Here is a 19,968-nt window from a genome sequence, read left to right as displayed (position 1 = left end):
GGACATTTAGTCTGTATAATGTCTTATTGTGGACATTTAGTCTATATAATGTGTATTATTGTGGACATTTAGTCTGTATAATGTCTATTATTGTGGACATTTAGTCTATTATGTCTATATTGTGGACATTTAGTCTGTATAATGTCTATTATGTGGACATTTAGTCTGTATAATGTCTTATTGTGGACATTTAGTCTGTATAATGTCTATTATTGTGGACATTTAGTCTGTATAATGTCTATTATTGTGGACATTTAGTTGTATAATGTCTGTTATTGTGACATTTAGTCTATATAATGTCCTATTATTGTGGACATTGAGTCTGTATATGTCTGTTATTGGGGACATTTAGTCTATATAATGTCTATTATTGTGGACATTTAGTCTGTATATGTCTATTATTGTGGACATTCAGTCTGTATAATGTCTATTATTGGTGGACCTTAGTCTGTATAATGTCTGTTTATTGTGACATTTAGTCTATATAATTCTATTATTGTGGGACATTTAGTCCTGTATAATGTCTATTATTGTGGACATTTAGTCTGTATAATGGCTATTAGGGTGGACATTTAGTCTGTAGAATGTCTATTATTGTGGACATTTAGTCTGTATAATGTCTATTTTGTGGACTTTAGTCTGTATAATTTCTATATTGTGGACATTTAGTCTGTATAATGTCTATTATTGTGGACATTCAGTCTGTATAATGTCTAGTATTGTGGACATTTAGTCTGTATAATGTCTATTATTGGGGACATTTAGTCTATAATGTCTATTATTGTGGACTTTAGTCTAATAATGTCTATATTGTGGACATTTAGTCTGTATAATGTCTATTATTGTGACATTGTCTGTATAATGTCTATTATTGTGGACATTTAGTCTATAATGTCTATTATTGTGGTTATTTAGTCTATATAATGTCTATTATTGTGGTTATTTAGTCTATATAATGTCTATTATTGTGGACATTTAGTCTATATAATGTCTATTATTGTGGACATTTAGTCTATATAATGTCTATTATTGTGGACATTTATCTATATAATGTCTATTATTGTGGACATTTAGTCTATATATGTCTATTATTGTGGACATTTAGTCTGTATAATGTCTATTATTGTGGACATTTAGTCTAATAATGTCTATTATTGTGGACATTTATCTGTATAATGTCCTATTATTGTGGACATTTAGTCTATATAATGTCTATTATTGTGGACATTTAGTCCTGTATAATGTCTGTTATTGTGGACATTTAGTCTATATAATGTCTATTATTGTGGACATTTGTCTGTATAATGTCTCTTATTGTGGACATTTAGTCTATATGAATGTCTCTTATTGTGGACATTTTGTCTGTATAATGTCTATTATTGTGGACATTAGTCCTATATAATGTCTATTATTGTGGACATTTAGTCTATATAATGTCTATTAGTTGTGGACATTTAGTCTATATAATGTCTATTATTGTGGACATTTAGTCTGTATAGTCTATTATGGTGGACATTTAGTCTGTATAATGTCTATTATGGTGGACATTTAGTCTATATAATGTCTATTAGTGTGGACATTTAGTCTGTATAATGTCTGTTATTGGGGACATTTAGTCTATATAATGTCTATTATTGTGGACTTTAGTCTGTATAATGTCTTTATTGTGGACATTTAGTCTATATAATGTCTATTATTGTGGACATTTTGTCTGTATAATGTCTATTATTGTGGACATTTAGTCAATATAATGTCTATTATTGTGGACATTTATCTATATAATGTCTATTATTGTGGACATTTAGTCTGTATAATGTCTATTATTGTGGACATTTAGTCTATATAATGTCTATTATGTGGACATTTAGTCTGTATAATGTCTATTATTGTGGACATTTATCTATATAATGTCTATTTTGTGGACATTTAGTCTGTATAATGTCTGTTATTGTGGACATTTAGTCTATATAATGTCTATTATGTGGACATTTAGTCTGTATAATGTCTATTTGTGGACATTTAGTCTGTATAATGTCTATTATTGTGGACATTTTGTCTGTATAATGTTATTATTGTGGACATTTAGTCTATATAATGTCTATTATTGTGGACATTTAGTCTATATGTCTATTATTGTGGACATTTAGTCTGTATAATGTCTTTATTGTGGACATTAGTCTATATGTCTATTATTGTGGACATTTAGTCTTATAATGTCTATTATTGGGGACATTTAGTCTATATAATGTCTATTATTGGGACATTTAGTCTGTATAATGTCTATTATGTGGACATTTAGTCTATATATGCATTAGTGGACATTTAGTCTGTATAATGTCTATTATTGTGGACAGAGGCAGGAAATCCAGGTGTAGATTAAAGGGTCAGCATAGGTCCAGTCAGTCCCAGCTGGAATTTACAAAGATTTACAATGATACTGAACAAACAAGAACTGGAACTATGAATTATGAAAGAGCTGCAGCATCTGAAACTGACCACAATGAACATTCGACACATAAACAGAACCACAGAGAAACAGAACCACATGTAAACAGAACCACAGATAAACAGAACCACACATAAACAGAACCACACACAAACAGAACCACATGTAAACAGAACCACAGATAAACAGAACCACACACAAACAGAACCACAGAGAAACAGAACCACATGTAAACAGAACCACATGTAACAGAACCACACGTAAACAGAACCACACACAAACAGAACCACAGATAAACAGAACCACAGAGAAACAGAACCACAGAGAAACAGAACCACATGTAAACAGAACCACACGTAAACAGAACCACACGTAAACAGAACCACATGTAAACAGAACCACACGTAAACAGAACCACACACAAACACAACCACAGATAAACAGAACCACATGTAAACAGAACCACACGTAAACAGAACCACAGATAAACAGAACCACATGTAAACAGAACCACACACAAACACAACCACAGATAAACAGAACCACATGTAAACAGAACCACACGTAAACAGAACCACAGAGAAACAGAACCACATGTAAACAGAACCACATGTAAACAGAACCACACGTAAACAGAACCACACGTAAACAGAACCACACACAAACAGAACCACAGATAAACAGAACCACATGTAAACAGAACCACACGTAAACAGAACCACAGAGAAACAGAACCACATGTAAACAGAACCACAGAGAAACAGAACCACATGTAAACAGAACCACACGTAAACAGAACCACACAGAAACAGAACCACATGTAAACAGAACCACAGAGAAACAGAACCACATGTAAACAGAACCACACGTAAACAGAACTACATGTAAACAGAACCACACGTAAACAGAACCACATGTAAACAGAACCACACGTAAACAGAACTACATGTAAACAGAACCACAGAGAAACAGAACCACATGTAAACAACCACTGTAAACAGAACCACATGTAAACAGAACCACACGTAAACAGAACCACAGAGAAACAGAACCACATGTAAACAGAACCACATGTAAACAGAACCACACGTAAACAGAACCACACGTAAACAGAACCACACGTAAACAGAACCACAGGGAAACAGAACCACAGGGAAACAGAACCACACACAAACAGAACCACACACAAACAGAACCACACGTAACACACACACACAACAGAACCACACACAAACAGAACCACACGTAAACACCACACACAAACAGAACCACACACAAACAGAACCACACGTAAACACCACACACAAACAGAACCACACACAAACAGAACCACAGAGAAACAGAACCACACGTAAACAGAACCACACACAAACAGAACCACACACAAACAGAACCACAGTGCTGCAGTTTCAGTTTGTCTTTAATGGTTTGGGATTGTCTCTCTCAACTCACCATATATATTTTATTAGTAACTTTTTATTTTTATCAGTTACTAGAAATTCCAGGCGACCCCATTTGAATTCCAGGCGACCCCATGTGGGGTCCTGACCCCAAGGTTGAAAAAACACTGCATTAGATCCTGTTCTGATCAAATTAAAGTGTGTTTAGTATTTGTGCAGATTTCTGCTATATTCAATTCGTCCAGGAAAAAATCTCAAAAAAAGAATCAAACAAAAAATGGCCTTTTGAACAGTATCATGATATATTGTGATATATCGTATCATGATCCTAGTGTTGTGATTTGTATCGTATCACCAGATTCTTGCCGATACAACAGCCCTATGGGGGGGGGGGGGGGGGCGCGCTACAGTAAAAACAAATGATGGTGTTCCATTTGTGAAACTCCTGTTGATGTTATTACGTGGCTGAGCGCCTTCTGCTGACGGTGCTTTGTTTCTGCACTTACAGTGCAGCAGAAGGCTTCAGAGCACACACTAGTGAGGATAACCCTGTTTCTGGTCCTGGCCTTTGTCTTCTGTGTTCTTCCTCTACAGTCTCAGAGTCTATTCTTACCACGTGCAGCGGATTGTCAAAGGGGAGGTGAGTCTGGCCATGGAAGGAGCAGCAGGCGGTGGTCACCTCCAGCCATCATGCAGGCCATGAGGTCAGCGGCCGCACGCCCTGCCCCACAGCGCACCTGGGACTACCAGACCCAGCAGGCCAACAGCCTGCAACTACTGCAGCGAGGGCCAGCTCAACCAGGCCTTCCACAGTCTCACAAACACACACACACACACACACACACAGAGTATGATCTGACGTCGAATACAAAACCCCACATAAGTACTGTACACATGCGGCGTCCTGCAGGAGCAGAAGTTACACCAGACTGTGCGCTGCACCTGCGACACACACACACAAACACACACACACACAACACACACTTATGCATAAGTATGGTGCAGACGCTGCCTTATGGTTGGGACCTTAACCTGCCTAAATACCCCACACCTTCTGGTGCCAACTGCCTTTACCCTCCCTCTGCTTCGTCCCGTGGACTCGACAGTTTCGTCTGAGTTTTTGTTGAACACAGCAGTGCCATAACTCATTTCAGGTTCCACTTTTAGCCCAGTGTGAACTCGAGTGGGTCGGACCAGTAAAATAATAACAGAAGAGCCTGTAAATAATGACAACTCAAAGTGTTAGTGCAAAAAAACAACATTAACCCTTTCATACATGAATTATGAGAACCTTAGTCAAGATATGTGTTTTTTATTCCTTTTATGAACCTATTATTATTTTACTATTTATTTTAATGTTTTAAATCATTTTTACAGTGCAGAAACAACAACAAGGAAAAAAAAAACTCACACAGTACGACAAGGGGGGGATGCTGTTCCTGATGCATTCGACTGCTTTTCTGGACCTGATCTCATATCAAGAATTAGTGTCCTTGAATCTGGTCCATTTCTCCCATCTTCACTTCAAAGTTCCCATCTTTATCCTCAGATGAAATGTTACTTTTCCGTGGTATATATTGCCTCTATAATGTCCAGCCGGTTTGTGTGGTCCAAGAGGGTCACTTTTGAACCAGTTCCTTGTGACTACCTTTTTGCAGCAAGAATTAAAATTTTAAATAAGTGTTTTCCGCTTTTAATTTCATCATCAGGTATTAAACCGCAGGTAGATAGTCTGGGGGTCCATTGGGATTTTATCATTTAAAATATTCTCCATTGTCTGAACAACATGGTTCCAAAACAATGAAACCTATTTTCATGGCGTTACAAAAATGTCCCCTCAGCTGGACACCAGTGTTTCATTTTTGAAGCAAAAGAACATTTAAAAACCATCATCAGAAAATGATATACTGTGTGAAAACTATGAAATAGAACATTTTTCATGCAGCTAATCTCATATTTTCTCACATTTGAACAGACTGTGACACTATTTATTACTCACTTCATGGAGATAATATGAAAAAAAAAACTTTTTCATTAAGAAAACTGTTAATAACAGTCTAATAACAATTAGCTATTGATTTACACTCAAACATGTTAGTGCAGATCAGGTTCATCAGAACATCAAAATTATAGTCGTGGTCTGAATGTCAGTGTATGAGAGGTGCATAAGTGTGCACTGTGTTGGCTGATATGCACAGAAAACAACCAAACCATGACTATACAAGAGAACAGCTGTAGACTAAATGTCCACTGGAGTGACCACTGGAGTGACCACTATGCATGAAAGGGTTAAATTGTGAAAATATTTACATTTACCAACTATCCGAACAAAAAAGATATAAACTACCTAAAAAAAAACCCTGACATTTCTCAAGGAAAATAAATGCAATTTTAAACAATATTATGCCTCAACTTATCATTTCATTTTAAGTCTGACTGTACATATTATAATTTAATTGTTGAAGTTTATATTGTAAATTTCCTTTGTCGTGGAGTGGTTTGTTGGATATGTGTTTGTTGTTCAGGTTAAATGATCCTTTTGCCCCCTGGAACCTCCAGTCGGTCCACGGTCCCTGTTTTTCCTCCCCATGTCGTAGGCCCTGTCGGCCACAGACCTGAAACCTGGTCCTGTACGTGTGCGAGACCATCGACTCCCAGCAGGTGTTCAGTCAACACCCGTGTCCTCTGAGCCAGCCCGTCCTGCGGTCGCTCATCCAGCAGCTGTCCCTCCAACCTCACCACCCGCTCAGAGCTCAAAATCAGGTGAGACACTTACATCTGAAAAACTGTGGGTTTTTCAGCTCAACAACACGAACACCTCAGAGTACGGACCCTTAAAAACTCTTATGTATGATGGGGTCCAGAAATAAGGCCTTAAAATGGATCATTAATCCTTAATATGACACTCAAGGTATTAAAAAAACTCACAGACATAAGTGATATCCGTATATGTGCTTATAAAACATTAGTCATGGACAAATTGATCTGCATTTTCATTAAGTATTTTAGTGCATTTTAATGAGTTCACTATACTTTTGGGCATGTTTTAGTAATTTTAAAAAATGTTTTTAGAGTATTTTTGTGCATGTTTGTTGTATAATAACTCTATCAGTCCTTCATTGTGTTTTTTGTTTTTTTTTTTTTTTTTCTTTTTTAATCTTTTTAAATGTATTTTTGTGCATGTTGGTGTATAATAACTCCATCAGTCCTTCATGGGTGTTTGGGTTCAGGTATGAGCTTTAACAGATTGAATGTCAGTAGAACAAATATTAGTTGTGGACAAATGGATGGTTAGTGGATGTAAATATGGTTCAAACTGGTTCAACATAAACTGAGCTCTGTTGGACTGATGTTAATGTGAATAGGAGGGCTGGAATCTGACCAAAGACGCCTTCTAAATGTCTTCCTCAAACCTGCAGATACTCGGTCATAAACACTAACGTTCAGTGTGTATTTTGTAGGTGAGTACACACTAAGGAGCCGTGCAGTTTCGTCTTCTTCTTTCTTCTACTTGTCAGACTTTCTGATGGTGCTGCTGGTGAACCACGTTCGGAATTTGCGTCCACACGCGGTGTCCTGCGTCACCTGATCACGTAATAAAACCAAGCATTGTGTAAACTTTTGCTCCCCATCTCCTCTCCATTGTAGCTCCTTATTCCTCATCTCCCATGTGCTAAACGGTGCTAAAACGCCCCCCCCCCCCCCCCCCCCCCCCCCCCCCCCCCCGGCTGTCTGGGGAACACAGAAGCTGTTGTGAACAGGAGTAATTTCTCGACACACTCCATCTTCCCCCCTTAATCTGCCTTTAGATCTTTCATCCTGTACTTGATATTTCACTCACATCTCATCTTTTTTCTTATTTTCTGCTTTTTTTTCTCACTTTGCATTTCCTTTCATTCTCCCACCTGCAGAGAAGCCACACCCCTACTCTGTTTGTGAGAGGGATCCACACAAACTATCGGCTCTGATAAATATCAGTCCGATGTTGAAAAAAAAATTACATTATTCAGATAATTACGATAATTTAAGTTTTTACCAATAAATACAGCCCATAATAGTACATCTAAATTGCTTAGATTTGTTGCGTTTCACCAGTACAGTGCACGTTGTTGCCATGGCAACTGCCATAAAAACTAAGAAGAAGAAGCGGAAGCAGAGGTGTGGATCAGTCAAAGGTTTTCAGTTCCTTAGTCTGGTACAGCTGTAAGACCCAGAGGCAGATCCAGACCCCAGAGGCAGATCCAGACCCCAGAGGCAGATCCAGACCCAGAGGCAGATCCAGACCCAGAGGCAGATCCAGACCCCAGAGGCAGATCCAGACCCCAGAGGCAGATCCAGACCCAGAGGCAGATCCAGACCCAGAGGCAGATCCAGACCCAGAGGCAGATCCAGACCCCAGAGGCAGATCCAGACCCCAGAGGCAGATCCAGACCCAGAGGCAGATCCAGACCCAGAGGCAGATCCAGACCCAGAGGCAGATCCAGACCCCAGAGGCAGATCCAGACCCCAGAGGCAGATCCAGACCCAGAGGCAGACCCAGACCCAGAGGCAGATCCAGACCCAGAGGCAGATCCAGACCCCAGAGGCAGATCCAGACCCCAGAGGCAGATCCAGACCCCAGAGGCAGATCCAGACCCAGAGGCAGATCCAGACCCAGAGGCAGATCCAGTGGTTGTTTTGTCTGTTTTGTTTGACAGCAGCAGAAATCGGACATTCGAAAACGCTGAACGTCCAAACAGCTGAATGTAGCTTAATGTCCCAGAACAGTGACCAATCAGCACCAAAGTAGGTGTGGACATCTGTAGCCACACACACTTTCACCTCTGCTAAACCCCACCCCCAGTTTAATGGCTGTTGTCCTCGTTCAGCCTTGTCCTTTAAATATGGACACATTCTAGAGACAGAGACTAAACGGAGCTAAATGTGTGAAAACAGAGACAGACGATCATCAGCAAATTCAGTCTGACAGAAATAGAACTGAAAACCCTGAAGCAGACCCAGGCTGTAGGTTCTGGACTATAGTCCATGTGAAGCGGACCCAGGCTGTAGGTTCTGGACTATAGTCCATGTGAAGCGGACCCAGGCTGTAGGTTCTGGACTATAGTCCATGTGAAGCGGACCCAGGCTGTAGGTTCTGGACTATAGTCCATCTGAAGCAGACAGAGGCTTTAGGTTCTGGACTATAGTCCATGTGAAGCGGACCCAGGCTGTAGGTTCTGGACTATAGTCCATGTGAAGCGGACCCAGGCTGTAGGTTCTGGACTATAGTCCATGTGAAGCAGACAGAGGCTTTAGGTTCTGAAGCAGACTTTATTGGACTATTAACGGAGTTTAACACTGACTGGAAAGAAGAAGAAAAGAACTGGAAGAATGGGAACTATTGGGGTTTGGGATCGGTTATCGGTCGTGCATAGGGCTGTGTACCGATGAGAATCTGGTGATATGATAGAAATCACAATACTAGGATCACGATGTGATATATCACGATATATCATGATACTGTTAAAAAGGCATTTTTTTGGCTTGTTTCTTTTTTTAAATGATTATTTCCTTGAAGAACTGAATTCCATCATAAATCTGCACAAATCCTAAACACATTTGTATTTGATCCCAACAGGATCTAATGTTCTATCACCAAATGTTCCAACTGTGTTCAAACTGAAATTGTGTTTTCCAGACATTCCAGTTTCAGATCCTGTTCAAATGTTCAGATTCTATTAGTTCACAACTAACATCAGAACAGGATTGGAGTTCAGTCCAACAAAGGAACCAACATCTGCCTCAGACAGAAAAAAGTGCTTTTAGGATGATTCAATTAACCATTATTTAATAAGTGGTAAATAATAATAAATAAGATGTATACAATAAAGAAAACCAAAAAACTAAAATGAACCTCTGCATTTGAATAAATACCTCAAAAAACTGATACGGTATTGTGAAATGAAATATATATTATAATATATATTGCAGAGCCGATATTTTCTAACAGCCCTAATCGTGCATCTGTAGTTTGTGACCGTTTCTTTTTCCCTCCAGAATCCTTCCACCTTTTCTTCCTTTTCGTCTTTTCCGCGTCACCTCGTACTGTTTCCTGTGTTGGATCCATGTCCCTTTAGTTTGGGCGTTCAGGCTGTGGACGGCCTGTGGGCGTGTGCGTTTCCATGGCAGCTGTCTGCCGCTGCCTCTACAGCCCTCTGGTGCGTCTTCGTACCATCTGGAGAGAGCGCAGGGCGTGGTTGGATCTGACAGAGCAGAGTAATGATGGGATGGATTCTGGTGGAGGAGGCACAGGCTTACAGTTTGCATACATTAATGCAGACGGTGCATTAAAGAGCTGAAGCATTTGGGCTTTTACGTCTGACGGTGTCTGTCCAAGAGCAGGTTTAGAAAGCACCAGAGCAGGGGTGGAAAAGGCACCTTCAGCCAGACCAGGAAAAGAAGAACAGAATAACATAGAAATAATGACAACTCCGAGTTTTTAGTGTAATAGAAACAATAAATGATGAAAATATTTACATTTACAAACTGTCCTGTCCCAAAAAAGATGTAAATGTATTTAAATCTTTAGATCTCTTCAGGACCCAAGGTGTGACTTCAGTCTGACTCCTCACTTGAGAGATCACAGAGGTGTTCATCCTTAATAACTACCCTCTGATCTCAATGAAGAGGAAATATTTTCCAGAGGATGTAATTTTCATGTCTATCAAATCCATATGAAGACAACAGAATATCAGAATTATTGATTTGAAAAGTTACATCTATAGAAAGGGAAAGAAAAAAATCCTTCACATGCAGCTATTTCATGTCCAGACCTATTTTTGGTTTTGTAGGGAAAAAAATAAATCTTTTTTTTTTTTTAGATTAGTGACAAAATCATCTTAAATTCCAGTGAAGCCATGCTTAAGCAGAGGGTTAAATGTTTACTTTCAGAATTTTCCATTGGTTTAGCTCATTTGTTTAGTGATTTAAAAAAAAAACATGTTTTTTGAGGAAAGTGAAATTCCCTACATAACCGGCACCATCGGATATTAAAATGCTTCAAAAAGCAATTCACACCAATTTTTCAGACAAAATTATTTTTATAATGATAAAAGGATGTATAAAAGGTCATAAAACTATACTGAAAATAGAAATATATGATTGAGATTTCAAATTATAGTCATGATAAGTTCTGTTATTATTCATTCTGAGAGAACTTTCCAAGGGACTGAATTTAGTTCTTACAAGAAGTTCTGTAATTTTCTTGAAAATCCTTTTTTGACACAAATTTTAATGGATTTAGAAACTTAAGATGTTCTACTATTGAACTACAAAAAGCTTGAAATCATTTTCTCAATTCTAATTTTTGGATTCAAAATCAACAGGTGCATGACTTGACCCATAACCTGAAAAAAACTGAAAAATTAGCACAATTTTAACAATATTTGGACTTTTGGAGCTGTTTCTACAGTATTCCATCTCAGCTTATTAAAACAACATACAGATCACAGTGGATCTACAAATGCACCAAACATTTAATGAGAGAATATTGGTACAATTACACTTTGGAAGTCGCCTAAACCTCCAGTAGAACGCGCCTGGATAACGGACGTAATGTCGTTGTTGAAACTGGAAAAGATCCAATTTTCTCAGAGACTCAACTGAGAAAATTTATATAACATCTCTTACTCTGATAAAACATCTATAGAAAACAGACCAGAATAGAACAGCTGGAACACTCATATTTAAGTGAATGTGGACCAATGTGTGTGTGTGGGGGGTGCTTCTTTTCTTTTTTTTCTTTTTCTTTTAAGTTTTTGTTAGTTGTTTTTTTTGGAAAATTGGACAAGCTTTTGCCTGTGCTGAGAGGATATGCATACTGAAAATGTGTCCTAATAAAAAAAAAAAAAAAAAAAAAAAAAAGAATATTGGTGAAATTATACTTAATTTAATACAGACATTTCAGGTTGGGCATATTTGTTCAGGTTAGTCACATTTTATTGGTACAGGAGAGTTTGGAAATGGAAATATTTTCTGAATTTAATGTTATTTTTTGCACTAAAACAAAGACGAACATTTGCAGTTGTCATTATTTACAGACATAATGTAATATTATTTTTCCCATCAAACCCAGTAGTAAATCTGCAGTCGTTCTTTTGTGTGGGTTCTTCTGCTGTTGTTATTGGACTGTAGATCAGATTGGTCTGGATGTGGAACCCACACTAACATGAGTTCCACAGCCTGGACTGTGGAATTTATACACTTTGGAAATTCATCCCAGGGGTCGGACTGGAACCTTTGGGGGGGACACATTTGGGCCCCAGGATGCAGGTTTGACAGCCCTGCACTAGAGAGAGTATCCTTTACCTCAAAAGCGGTGCTTTGAGTCACTGAATCATAATCATGTGTGTGAACCAGTGGAATATAGTAGTGTTGTTCCATACCAAGGTTATAATCATTAATGAAAACTGACCAAATGACCAAAACTAGAACTGTAAAAACATTTCTGTTAACTGAAATAAATAAAAACTAGAATTAAAAGAAAAAACCATAACTAACTGAAACTGTATTGTGTGTTTACAAAACTACAACTACAAAACTTATGGATAAAATTCCCTTCGTTTTCGTCTTTGTCAATGTCGGATTGTTACAAAACCGATATCTTTGTCTCTCTCAGTTTTCTGTGCTGTCTCCATACGACACTTTTTGCTCCGTCACTTGTGGTTTCCAGTCGTCTTCTGGTCCCCACTCTACCTGGAAACATGGAGACTAAAGCAGCAGAGTCCTGTCTGGGATTGATTTGAATAGGAGCACAGAGAAGAAGAGAAAAGAGACCACTGAACTACAACTGAACTACAACTAAACTACAACTGAACTACAACTGAACTACAACTAAACTACAACTGAACTACAACTGAACTACAACTAAACTACAACTGAACTACAACTAAACTACAACTGAACTACAACTAAACTACAACTAAACTACAACAGAACTACAACTAAACTACAACTGAACTACAACTAAACTACAACTAAACTACAACTGAACTACAACTGAACTACAACTAAACTACAACTGAACTACAACTGAACTACAACTGAACTACAACTGAACTACAACTAAACTACAACTAAACTACAACTGAACTACAACTGAACTACAACTAAGCATTTAAAAAAAAAAATTAAAACTAATAAAAACTGTCAAACCTGCTCTAAAAATGAATTAAAACGAACTGAATTAGAGAAAAAAAGTCCAAACTAAATCAAACTAAACTAGAATGAAAAATCCAGAACTATTGAACCTTGGTCCGTCCAGCTCATTCTCTGCGTTCTCAAGCCCATAGAACCTGTTCTGAGTTCCTGAAGCCGCTGAAGGTCGGTGTTTTTCAGAGTATATCGTTGAGGGTTGATAGTTTCTGTGTGTGTCCGTCCTGGGGGGGGGGCTGGCTGGGGTCCAGCTGATGGTGTGTGAACAGCTGTAACGCTGCACTGGGATCAGGTAGTTGAGCAGACACAGACGCCACCGCTCATTTGTACGGTAACGGCAGCGAAGGTGGATGAGGAGAAACAGCGGGGTGTGCGTGTGTGTGTGTCGGACACAGTCATCCTCCAGATGTTAAAGAGCAGCAGTTAAAGGCAGGACGACTGTAGTGAGAGGACAGGACGCAGGTGTGGACACCACCAGTCCATTTGTGACGCCGTCAGTTTGAGTGCAAACGGCAGGTTCACAGCAGCTGAACCCAGGACGCCATGTGACGGTCGCACCGAGGGTGGAGACGACGCTACAGCCGACTCCTGCAGCCACTGAACACGTTTACACATGACCGAAAAAATACGATAACTGTTTGGAATTATTTATTTATTTATTTGCACATCATAAAACAGCAAGAGAAAATGAAAAAACAACATTCAAACAAGTACCATCATTGTGCAGGAGAGGTTAGAAGCCAAAAAAGGCAGATATGAATGCCTCCACCAAAAATGAACAATACACAGGAAAAAAGAATTAAAAATACAATATAACTGAATTAATAAACCAAAATAAAAACAAAAATGCAAATCACATTACAGATCATCAAATCAGATGATATACAGCCGTACATTTGTTCATGAATTCCGTCCTTTTCAGATGCTTTTGTCAATAATGATAAAGTAGATGTTGGTTGAAGGTGAGGTCGTAGATTATTCCACGGAGCTGGTCCACCATATTTAACAGAAAACTGACAGAAGTTCAGTAGTACTGAAGATAACATTAGCTTGAATATCATGTAGAATAACTGCAAATAACAGAGGACAACAAAGAAATTCTGGAAAACTTTGGGAAGAATATGAGTTAAGTGACCATATTTGGACATGACAACACAGGTCTGGTAAACATTCACATCAAAAACTGAGAGAAGTTTGAATTTTTTGAAAAGAGTTCTAGTAAACAGATCTGACACGTTTCCACATGACCATACAAATACGAGAACTGTTAGTTCTAGTAAACAGATCTGACACGTTTCCACATGACCATACAAATACAAGAACTGTTCGTTCTAGTAAACAGATCTGACACGTTTCCACATGACCATACAAATACGAGAACTGTTCGTTCTAGTAAACAGATCTGACACGTTTCCACATGACCATACAAATACAAGAACTGTTAGTTCTAGTAAACAGATCTGACACGTTTCCACATGACCATACAAATACAAGAACTGTTCGTTCTAGTAAACAGATCTGACACGTTTCCACATGACCATACAAATACAAGAACTGTTCGTTCTAGTAAACAGATCTGACACGTTTCCACATGACCATACAAATACAAGAACTGTTAGTTCTAGTAAACAGATCTGACACGTTTCCACATGACCATACAAATACAAGAACTGTTAGTTCTAGTAAACAGATCTTTTCCGTCATCCCTAACCAGACTATACTGTTCAGTTGTTCTTTACCTTCATGATCTTTTTCACTGTAATATGATGTTGTTATTGTCATTACTCTGTCATTGTTGTTGTGGTTTTTGGTTGGTTTATTTGTTTGATTTTCCCTTTGTTTATGTGTTGTTTTTTCTGTCCACATTGTCTTGTTAACTATCACTAATATAAAAAAAAGAAAAAAAATCTGGCACATTTACATGCACTTAAGAACAGGGTCTGAAAAAGTCTGAAAAGTCTGGACTTTACAAATCTGCATTAAACACCTTAAAAAAGTCTTTACAGGTTTTAAATTTGATTCGGCAGGTGTTCAGTCGTGTTCCATAAACCTGTTCAAACATTCTACCTGGAAACATGGAGACTAAAGCAGCAGAGTCCTGTCTGGGATTGATTTGAATAGGAGCACAGAGAAGAAGAGAAAAGAGACCACTGAACTACAACTGAACTACAACTGAACTACAACTGAACTACAACTAAACTACAACTAAACTACAACTGAACTACAACTGAACTACAACTAAACTACAACTAAACTACAACTGAACTACAACTAAACTACAACTGAACTACAACTGAACTACAACTAAACTACAACTGAACTACAACTAAACTACAACTAAACTAAACTACAACTAAAACTAAACTACAACTGAACTACAACTAAACTACAACTGAACTACAACTAAACTACAACTAAACTACAACTAAACTACAACTGAACTACAACTGAACTAAACTACAACTAAAACTAAACTACAACTAAACTACAGCTAAACTAAACTACAACTGAACTACAACTGAACAACTAAACTACAACTGAACTACAACTAAACTACAACTAAACTACAACTAAAACTGAACTACAACTGAACTACAACTAAACTACAACTGAACTACAACTAAACTACAACTAAACTAAACTACAACTAAAACTAAACTACAACTGAACTAAAACTAAACTACAACTGAACTACAACTAAACTACAACTAAAACTAAAGTACAACTGAACTACAACTAAACTACAACTAAACTACAGCTAAACTACAACTAAACTACAACTACAACTGAACTACAACTGAACTACAACTGAACAACTAAACTACAACTGAACTACAACTAAACTACAACTAAACTACAGCCAAACTACAACTAAACTAAACTACAACTAAACTACAACTACTGCTGAACTAAAACTAAACTACAACTGAACTACAACTGAACTACAACTGAACAACTAAACTACAACTGAACTACAACTAAACTACAACTAAACTACAGCCAAACTACAACTAAACTAAACTACAACTAAACTACTGCTGAACTAAAACTAAACTACAACTGAACTACAACTAAACTACTACTGAACTACAACTAAACTACTACTGAACTACAACTGAACTACAACTAAACTACTACTGAACTAAAACTAAACTACAACTGAACTACAACTAAACTACAACTGAGCTACAACTAAACTACTACTGAACTACAACTGAACTACAACTAAACTACTACTGAACTAAAACTAAACTAAAACTAAACTACAACTGAACTACAACTGAACTACTACTGAACTACAACTAAACTACTACTGAACTACAACTAAACTACAATTGAACTACAACTAAACTACAACTGAACTACTACTGAACTAAAACTAAACTAAAACTAAACTACAACTAAACTACAACTGAACTACAACTGAACTACAACTAAACTACTACTGAACTAAAACTAAACTAAAACTAAACTACAACTGAACTACAACTGAACTACTACTGAACTACAACTAAACTACTACTGAACTACAACTAAACTACAACTGAACTACAACTAAACTACAACTGAACTACTACTGAACTAAAACTAAACTAAAACTAAACTACAACTAAACTACTACTGAACTACAACTAAACTACAACTAAACTACAACTAAACTACAACTGAACTACAACTAAACTACTACTAAACTACAACTAAACTACAACTAAGCATTTAGAGAACTAGAAAAGCACTCAGAGCGATGACTTCCTCCTTGGCAGCTCAGTCTCCCATGCTGTGATCGACTACAAATAATACCTAATGAAAATCACTTTTTGGGAAATGTCAGTTTTCTCCTGGATCTACCTCCACAGCTGTTGAAAACACTTCAGATTTCACTGTCATGGCTGTATTTGGGGGTTTGTCACATGTCAATACCATCATTTATTCCCTTGTTAGGATGAAATTTCCAAAACTCCACTATTTTTTCCTGTTCTGGATCATGGTATCCAGAATTTTGTGAGGATCCAGATCAATCTTCAACATCTTGTCAAACCTGTTGGGAACTTATTTTGTATTTTTTTTACCAAGCACTCTGACTGTTCACTGGGGGGTTCCACATACATCTGTTGAAAGTATCCCCATCTCCCAAAGATAAAGAATCCTTTGAAAAATTCCTGGATCCAGACGGTGATCTGGATCATTCCCAAAATCTAATCATTTGTTACTCATCCCATTTCAGACATTTCCTGAAAATTTCATCAAAATCTGTCCATAACTTTTTGTGATGTTGCTCACAAACAAACAAACAAACAAACCCTGTTAAAAACAGAACCCCTTTGGTGGAGGTAAAAATGTATCAGCTCCAATGTGTTCACAGCTCTTCTGTGTCTGTGTTCATATTAAATCAGTCTCAGTGAATCCAAAGGAACTTTGTGTTGGTAAATGACAGTTGTTCAAATGGACAGGATTTCAGTTCTGTTCAACATGTTGATGCTCATATGAACTATGTTTTCAGCTCCAAAATGAACCATTTCAGCACAATTAATGCTAGATTTTCATGTCACAAATGGACAAGTTCTATTTGAACTGAACTGAGCTGAAAAACAAATCTTCTCTTCTTTTGGATTCCCCAGTTTTTCTTCCCAGATTCTCTCCTCCATATCACATGTTTTATTTGTACAGGTTCAATCTGGAGTATGGTGCTGATCCATCCTGCTTCTGTTCCACCAATACATACATGAAGAATGGCACACAGCACTGTTTACATCAACACTTTTACAATAAGAAGCATTTTTAGACACAAAGAACAATTCTAGATTGTTCTTTCCTCTTTAGTCTGATGCTAAACTATCCAATAAATAATAGTGCTCCTAGTTTTTGCACAGGGATCATTAGTGTAAACGCTGACATGGCTGCAGAGCATCAGTATGATGGGATCCACAACAACCATGTCACATCCGTCCACTGACACATTTAGTGTTTTTGTGTCAGCTGGGATTGTTTTAGATCCACAATAGCAACATTTATGAAGAAGAGCACAATTAGCAATAGGAAGTCTAGAAGTTTATTCCTAATAAAGTACTGGGACTGACCAGAGCATCATGGGTAATGTCACGTCCGTCCACCAGCAAAAGTTTTCACATCCACGTGCTATTCCAAATCCAATATTTATGAAAATAGAGCTTCCACTGTCAGAGAATATCAGTAGTCTGTGCACAGATGGATTAGCATTATTTACACACACTTCTGTGACTGTAGGACAACTGTTCTGGACACAAATGGACACTCATGTGACCCTGAAGGACATTTGAGCTGGTAAACTAATAAAAACCATCAAACCTGCTCTAAAAACAAATTCAAACTGAACTAGAGTGAAAAGTCCAAACCTGTTCTAGCCTTGGTCTCTGATGTGGGTCCGTCTGTTCTTCTGTCCTGGTCCACAGTTACCTGGAGGACGCTCTGATGAACCTGGACCACGGGGACCCCCTGACCAGAGACCACATGGCGTCGGTGCTGGCCCAGGTGCGGCCTAAGCTGTTCTCCTTCCTGCAGCAGGACCCCCACAGCCCCCTGAGCAAGAGGGCGCGGCGCCTCATGATGATGCTGCAGGGACTGGTCAACCACTAGACCCACGCACGGCGGCCGCTCCGGTGCTGGAGGGAGGGGGAGGAGCCTAACAAGCACCGGGACGCATTTCCAGATGGGGGGGGGGGGGGGGGGGGGGGGGGGGGGGGCACTTTGGAGGCGGAGGGAAACGAAGGATCATGTGACTCCGAGGCCTGGATGTGAAAACGCAGCGTCTGCCATCAGTAGAAGAGTCCCGTTCACAGCGGCTCCGACCGCACCGCCACAGGAGTCCCAGCTCAGACACGTTTGCGTTCTTCATCAGACCTTCGATGCAGGACGAGAATCAGATGATTTGTGTTAAAGACAGACTTTTGTGGGGTTTGTTTTTTTTGTTACTGCTGCTTTTTCTGCTCGTTTCATCCTTTTGTTCAAAACCGACGAGCAGAAAAGACACGAGGCCGGGACACGTCCGCTCGTCAATTTACGACACGAAACCCGAAACCGACTCCGTTTATGACTCGACGTCACCTGAAAACTCCCACTGACGTCCCACCACTGGCGCCGTTTTTCTTTCCTTCTGCCGTTCTGTCATTCAGATGGACTTCGGTTTTCGACTTCGGAATCGGACGAGCGAACCACCTCGAACGTCGCCGCTTTGTGTTTTGCGGCGGGTTCGGACGTCGACTTTTCAGACCGACATCTTCAGCAGGAATCCAGATTAAGAAGAAAAAGAAGAAAAAAAACACCAAACAAACAAACACCTGAGAACAACGAAACCTGGCAACGGACAGTTATGCGCCGGCGCCCACGTTTCCCTTCAGTTATTTCTTAATAAGTCGGGGACGTTCCACCCAAAAGAAACCACAGCTGCGTCTGGCTTTGTGAATCTGGCGTCTCATCGTTACTCGTCCCTCGTTCCGTGGAAGTTTTCCTGAGGACGACGAAAGAAAGCAAGAAAGACAGAACGAGGCAGAAATGCCAGGTTCCACCTGTTCGCCCCGGCAGCCGTCCGTCCAGCTCAGTCCTGTAAATGAAGCGCACCATCCCTGCGTCTCCTCCCCTTTTTTTCTACACATTTAGCGTTTGTAAGACTTGTATTCTTTAACAGGTGTCAGACTAGTTTGAATGCATCCTCATCAGAATAATAATAATTATAATAATAACAATAATAATAATAATGTTCGTAATTAAACCCACTTCCTTGAACCTCCTTGTTCGGACGACGCCGTTGGACCTTTTTCCATCAGGATGTTCCAGATCCTGTTTGAACTCAGCGTGCAGTTCCTCCTCACAGGCTCTAGGGGGCAGCGCTCAGTCACACTCTGCCCATCATTTCCCATCCTGCTTTGCTTCTTCTCACAGGCTGAACTCATTCCC

At 38.9% G+C, this 19,968-nt stretch overlaps 1 long non-coding RNA gene across 1 annotated transcript; it reads left to right on the top strand.

Annotated features, from left to right (window-relative positions):
- The first annotated feature begins 6,521 nt into the window (after window positions 1–6,521).
- Window positions 6,522–19,752, top strand: LOC115420547 (uncharacterized). The gene is made up of 2 exons (XR_003935555.1): window positions 6,522–6,609; window positions 18,468–19,752. It is a non-coding gene; the product is annotated as an uncharacterized LOC115420547 (long non-coding RNA).
- Window positions 19,753–19,968: the final 216 nt, after the last annotated feature.

The sequence above is a fragment of the Sphaeramia orbicularis genome, chromosome 6 (genome assembly GCF_902148855.1).
Source record: "Sphaeramia orbicularis chromosome 6, fSphaOr1.1, whole genome shotgun sequence".
Classification (NCBI taxonomy): domain Eukaryota; kingdom Metazoa; phylum Chordata; class Actinopteri; order Kurtiformes; family Apogonidae; genus Sphaeramia; species Sphaeramia orbicularis.
The sequence above is the reverse complement of the archived record's forward strand: the minus strand, read 5'-3'. Positions and strand labels throughout refer to the sequence as shown.